Genomic DNA, 6,000 nt, shown 5'->3' with positions numbered 1-6,000 from the left:
ATCGCTGCTCGGCATCGGTCAGCGGGTGGTGAGCAGTTGCATTGTGCATCGCTTCATTTGTATATTCTTTATCAGTATTTTATTATTATTATTATTATTAGCAGCAGCAGCAGCATTATCATTATCATTATTATTATTTTCTCTTCCTTTGCTGTCCTATTAAACTGTCGTTATCTCAACCCACAGGTTTAACTTTTTTTTCCCCATTCTCTCCCCCATCCCATCCCACTGGGGAGGAATGAGCGGATGGCTGTGCGGTGCTTAGTTGCCAACTGGGGTTAAACCACAACAGTCACCCAAAGGACGGATCTGGCAATCCTTCCAGCACCGTGCAACTGAAAAAAAAAAAAGAAGGTTAATTTTTAATTATTTACACACCTGCGCCGCGGTTCACCAGGGTCATCCCTTCGTGTTTCAGGGCTTTGGTTCTCTGGAGAAGCAGGTCCAGGCTGTACCCGCTGCGGGTGGGAGGTCACCATTTCTGCCCTGCTTTGCTCAGCCCAGCTGCATTTGTCGAGGTTTTTACAACACTGCTCTGACTTCCCCAGCCCTCCAGCGCAGCGCAATGGGAGGCGACAAGCAGTTCTCCAGAAACCACATGGCCTTTCTGAGAGGTAAATCCTCCCTGACCAACCTTTCTCTGAGCGCCCTCCCCACCACTTGAGCATGTGTACAATGCTCCTGAATTTAGCACATTTAGCTGGCTTAGCAATAGGTAGATCTCAGCTTGTAATCAGGCCCGTATTGTTTTCTTAACAAACAGGGGAATTTGCTCAGACTATCGCCCTTAAGGCGACTACTGTTTGTAAGGCAACTGAGAGATGATAATTATAAAAGCAAGCACAGCGTGTGTACACAAACCTAACTCTCAGAAAGCGTGGATGAATCTGGGGCGGATATGCCGCTGCCTGGATATGGAAGCCCAGAGTTATTCTGGTAGCTGATTCAGTCCCTTTTAAGATGCATGAAGCTGTTACTCACGATAGTAGCTCCGGGCCATGTGCTCATCTGAATTTCACCACCAAGCTCATGTGGGTGCATTAGGTTTACACCAGCAAGGAGGGGATCTGGTCTGCACCTAGAGAAACCTGTTGGAGATGAGACGATCCTGGATCGCACTGAGGCCACTTCACATAGCTTTAGGCATGTATTACCTTTAAAGTCTCTTTTATACCACCAGAGAAGTCTATAGGGACCTATGCGAGGAGATCCAGCCGTACTAGACTAGGCAGAGCATAGCGCCTGTGTTTCATTTATGAGCTGCTGCACCCTGAAGGTTGAGCGGATGCAAACCCTCGAGGAGCCCGAGGACAGGCTCCCTGGCAGCGCTGCGGCCGCGATCCTGTCTGCCCCCGGCACCGATCGTGCTGGGAAGGTTGGGTGAGCGCAGCCTTTGCCCAGAACAGCAGTTTCTGGCTCCTTGCTCCGGTGTAGCCCAGGCTGCACAAGCTCTGTGCTCTGCCTGGTGCACACTGGTCAGAGCAGCATCATCCCTCCAGCTCCTTAGTCCAGTAAATCCAGGAAAGCAGAAAGCTTTCACTGGGCTGTGGTGGGTGGTTGCTCCGGGCACTGGCTGAGTTATATGCAGGTAACAAGCAGCTGATTCTTGGCATTTTTCAAACAATTCACTATTTTATATCTTTATACGATATTAATTGAAAAGTACACAAATCTTTATAATGCTTGAACAGAGTGATTGATACTGGGTTATTCATAAACTCTCCATCCACACCCGTGCCTGTGAATCCCCTTCCAGTCTGTGTAAAACACAGGGCAGTTGTTGCCGCAAGCGGTGTCGCAGGCATGTCGGAAGCCGTGCTCGCCCTCTGCTCCTTCCCAGGAGGTGACTGAGCAACCCAAGTTCCTTGTGCTCTGCTGCAAGCCCAACAGCAGCCTTTGGCAAGCACCGTGGGTCTCGATTTTAGAGGTGCAGGGAAGGTCCCTGCGCATGTGGTTTGCGGTGCAGAGAAACGCCGGTTCGTTTTGTTTCTACTGACTTGTCACTGAGCTGAAATCCGTTTGCTTTCCAGCAGCCTAATGGGAAGCTGTTGGATTCAGGCATGTCCCACTTTGCAAAGTCTGCACTCTTTGTCTCCAATGTCAGGAGCGTAGCGTAAGGCTATGCGAGTAGCTGGATTAAATCAGATCCAGAGTCCATCTTCTCCAATATCCTGTCTCTGATAAAAACATACGCCTAGAGAAGAGGATAAGAATAAGGACAGCGTGTAACCGTTCCCCCAAAACGTTTTGCTAATCTCTATCAGCCTGTGCTCAGTCTAGCAAAGCCAGAGGTCTATCTTTGTATTAATAGCTGATATTTCACCATGCATGATGTGGAGCACTACACTGTTCTGCTTGTTCTGAACCCTATCTGCTAATTCTCTTTGGCATTTCTGGGTGCACTCCAGACTCCAGGTGCGCTCAGAAGGGATCAGCCGGAGAGGATGACCTCCTAGCACTGGAGATACTGGTATCCAAACCAACCTTTTGCTGAGCACTGACAAGCATTAACACAATATCACAGTAAACTTCCCTGCAGAAGCAAAGGTGGGGATTAACTAGGCAGGACTGGCAGGGAGACTTGTAGCCCCCAGGCTTGCAGCCAAGGTGGTGGCCAGGCTGATGGCCAGGAAATGGGTTGCACCCCAGCGCTGATTTGCTGCCCAAGAGCTGAGCCTCTGCACGAGAGCTTGTGGAGGACAATGTGAGCTGTCCCAGGCTAGGCTTTCCAAGCACAGGATGCCAGTTTTCCCCTTAAAGTGACTCTAAGATCAATATTTTGAATTCTTCCTTCTTTTTCTAAGGTCAGCATCAGGTGTTTCCAATTATCACAAAGCAGCACCACATTACTTCATCCGGAAGAGCTGAAGAAAATAAATTGGAAATACTGATTATTTGTCTTGTGCAATTATTCTGGGAACAGTTCCCTGGGGACTTACTGCATAATGTGATGTCAATGAACAGAAAAAACCACCTTCTATTGTCATGAAATACACCCACCACAAGGAACTTATTCAAGGGTTTTTAGTGTCCATGTGGAAATGTCTTACCTCAGTCCCTCTCTGTCCATCTCCGAGATGCGGTGTCACTATCCCCAGGGGCTAAATGGGGAATGCGGGAGGATGCTGCAAAAATATTTAGGAGTAGCTGGAAGGAGCATAACCGGTCCTGCTTCTCCTCTATATCGTGGAAGGTTCGAGGAGGCTTTTTGGAGCGCAATATGTAAATTTCCAGCTGCTGACTGCCGCTTATTTGAAGATCCATGACTGCCATCACCTTTCATGGCACCAAGGAATTGATCCTGGCAAAGTGGGGAAAGAATATGAGGACGTGTTCGTTCCCCAGATTTTAAAGCCTGGTACATTGGCACAAGAGCGATTGCTTCCTTGGATCGTCTTGTTTGCAAGCTTAATGGCAAAATTTAAAAAAAAAACCTCCTGTGATGTTGTTAAAACAACTCATATTCTTGCAGATATAAAGGAGAAAGTGGAGGCGAGCGCTCAAAAGGAGGGCGCAGAGGAGATCAGAAAGGGTTTGGTAGGTGCATTTCCAATCAACCTTTCTCCATGGAGGTTTTACACCTTCAGGTGTACTGCTGTAAAATATCAATGCAGAGACAAAAAAGCCTCGACAAGAAAAAAACATTGACGTGCCATCTCGGAGAATCATCCAGTCCATTAACCATTGCTCAGAGAAGCACCAAAGCACCCCATGCACCCGCCTCGTGCTCACCCAGCCACATCCAATGACTTTAAGAGTAGGAGAGAGTGGGAGAGAGGAATATGAATATAAATGTACACAATGTTTATGGGGACTGCTACAGAGGAAAATAAAAAAGACCAGGAAATTTCACCTTTGTGCCTTATTATATACCTGGAGCAAAACCACTTCTCTTGGAGGGGTAAGAGAATCAATTCCAACCTTCCCCGAAAGCACATTTCTTCAGGGAAACTAATCCTGACAACACCTTTCTTTGTGGCACATCAGTCAGTCAGTACTTCCCTCCTGGAGGAACCTTCTTTCTGCTGCAGTTTCATTTCTTTGGGGCTTTTTCCATCTGAGAGCTCCCTTCATTTTGGCTTCCCATGGGATTATATTAAAGAAGAAAGCAGTTATTTTTAATAATAATTAAAAAAAAGTCTTCAGATGAGCCAAATGCTGAAGCCTACAGGGAAGCATTAATAAAAAAGTCCTGACTGGCTAGGATGGGAGAGGGACAGCTTGCCAGGGGCTGGATCCTGGCCTGGAGAGAGGCCAGGCTCGACCCAAGTCAGGTCCCATTGTCCTTCATGCTGTACCGGCCTGTGCCTGGAAACCTGCTGGTCTACACTAGAGAGTGGGGCAGGGAAACTGAGGCACAGAGCAAGGTGTGCAGCCTCACGTCTCAGAGCAGGAGTGATACCCCCAGTGTCCTTTCCGCGTGCCCTGGGGGCAGCTGGCAGCCCAGCGAAGGGTTGCAGCAGAGCCCTGTGAGCCCAGCGGGGTTTTGGGGCTGCTGTCCCAGCTCTCCCTCAGCAGCCACCCAGCCTTGAGTGCACCCAGGCCATGGAGAACTAGGGGTGAGGGTCTGACACTCAGCTCACAGCTCCACTGGCCATCCAACCGCTTGCCTAGGCTGCTCCTTCACATGCCGCCATCCTTGGGTTTAACCTCTGCCACCAACTCTCCCTTACAAACAAGCCCCGAGGCCAGATTCTTTCGGGATGAGAGCTACAATTCCCCCAGGCATCCTCAAAAGCTCCTTGGGAACTGCAGAGGTGGCTTTGCACAGCCCAACAAGAGGCACCTGCAAGGGTCCGCGTGAGGCTGGGACAGTGCCCGCAACCAGACCCACCGCCGGGGCGACGGTGCCGCACCCCGCGAGGTGTGACCCCCTCCGTGCATCCCGGTCTGCGCTGATGCCGGTCGGCATAGTAACAACATGCGCAGGGAATAATGGCTGGATGCAAACTGCAGACACTTCCCTGCGTCTGACAGCTCAGCCCCTTTTCTCTTCCCTGCACAGCACCGGTGGCGTTTAGAGGCTTTTCAAGTTGCAGGGCCAAATCCTGCTTCCCGCTCCCTCTCCTGGGAAAATGTGCTGAGCCTCCCCTGAACTTCATAGAGAGGGACCTAAACTTTGCCTGCTGACAGTGAAAGCTGAATCCAGCTCTAAGTGTTCAAAGTTTCCCAGTGCTGGGTTTTGTTTTTTTTTTAAATCAATGTCATTTTAAAATTACATAACTGCAAAAAGCATCAGAAAAACTTAGGGATGGTGCTTCTATTTTATCAAACCTTTTCTCCATTAGTCTTCCCACACAACTGCTGTCACCCATTAGCCTGCCAAAGAAACGTTAGATGGATCCTTTCTGTTTGGCAGCTCAGCAGGTAGCACTTACCTGCCCCTCCAGCCAGCCCCGCTCGCATCCTGCCCCGCACCCCTGCGGGTACGCTGCACCCCTGCCAAGGGCAGCGGGAATATTAGTGGGGACAGTCTTTAACTCCGACCCACTGTCCTCTAGTCCTGGCCAAATCACAGTAAGAAGGTAAAAGCCCCGAAATTCCCTTTTTGCAGCAGCCGCTGGTGTCAGGAGGAGTTGCAGTGACCTGGGATTTCCACGGATGGGAATTGCCCCGATGAACCCGGGCTGACACACCCGGCAATATTCCCACTGAATTTGAAAGGAATTGGAGCAACTTTGGGGCTGTCATAATTTTTTCTTTGAAATAGTTTTTGATGGGAAATCAGGGTTTTTTTGATGGAGAGGGGGAGTCTTTTCCATGCGCAGAAAAGGCTTGTTTCCTTTGGGAAATATCACTGAAAATCCCCAGCCGCTGTCGCCCTGGGAGTCTCCGCGTGCCTTCGCTCTGCCACGCCACAGGGTGACCATGCCAGGAGCAGAGTTAGGTCAAAGCTGTAGCTGCTGGGAACTTGCCCTCGTATGCTTCCAGCTGCATCCCTCAGGTACACCGGCAATTTTTATAATAATTGCATTTATTGATTTCTTCCAATGTGACCTC

The sequence above is a fragment of the Phalacrocorax aristotelis genome, chromosome 23, assembly GCF_949628215.1.
Source record: "Phalacrocorax aristotelis chromosome 23, bGulAri2.1, whole genome shotgun sequence".
Classification (NCBI taxonomy): domain Eukaryota; kingdom Metazoa; phylum Chordata; class Aves; order Suliformes; family Phalacrocoracidae; genus Phalacrocorax; species Phalacrocorax aristotelis.
Note: the sequence above shows the minus strand (reverse complement) of the source record.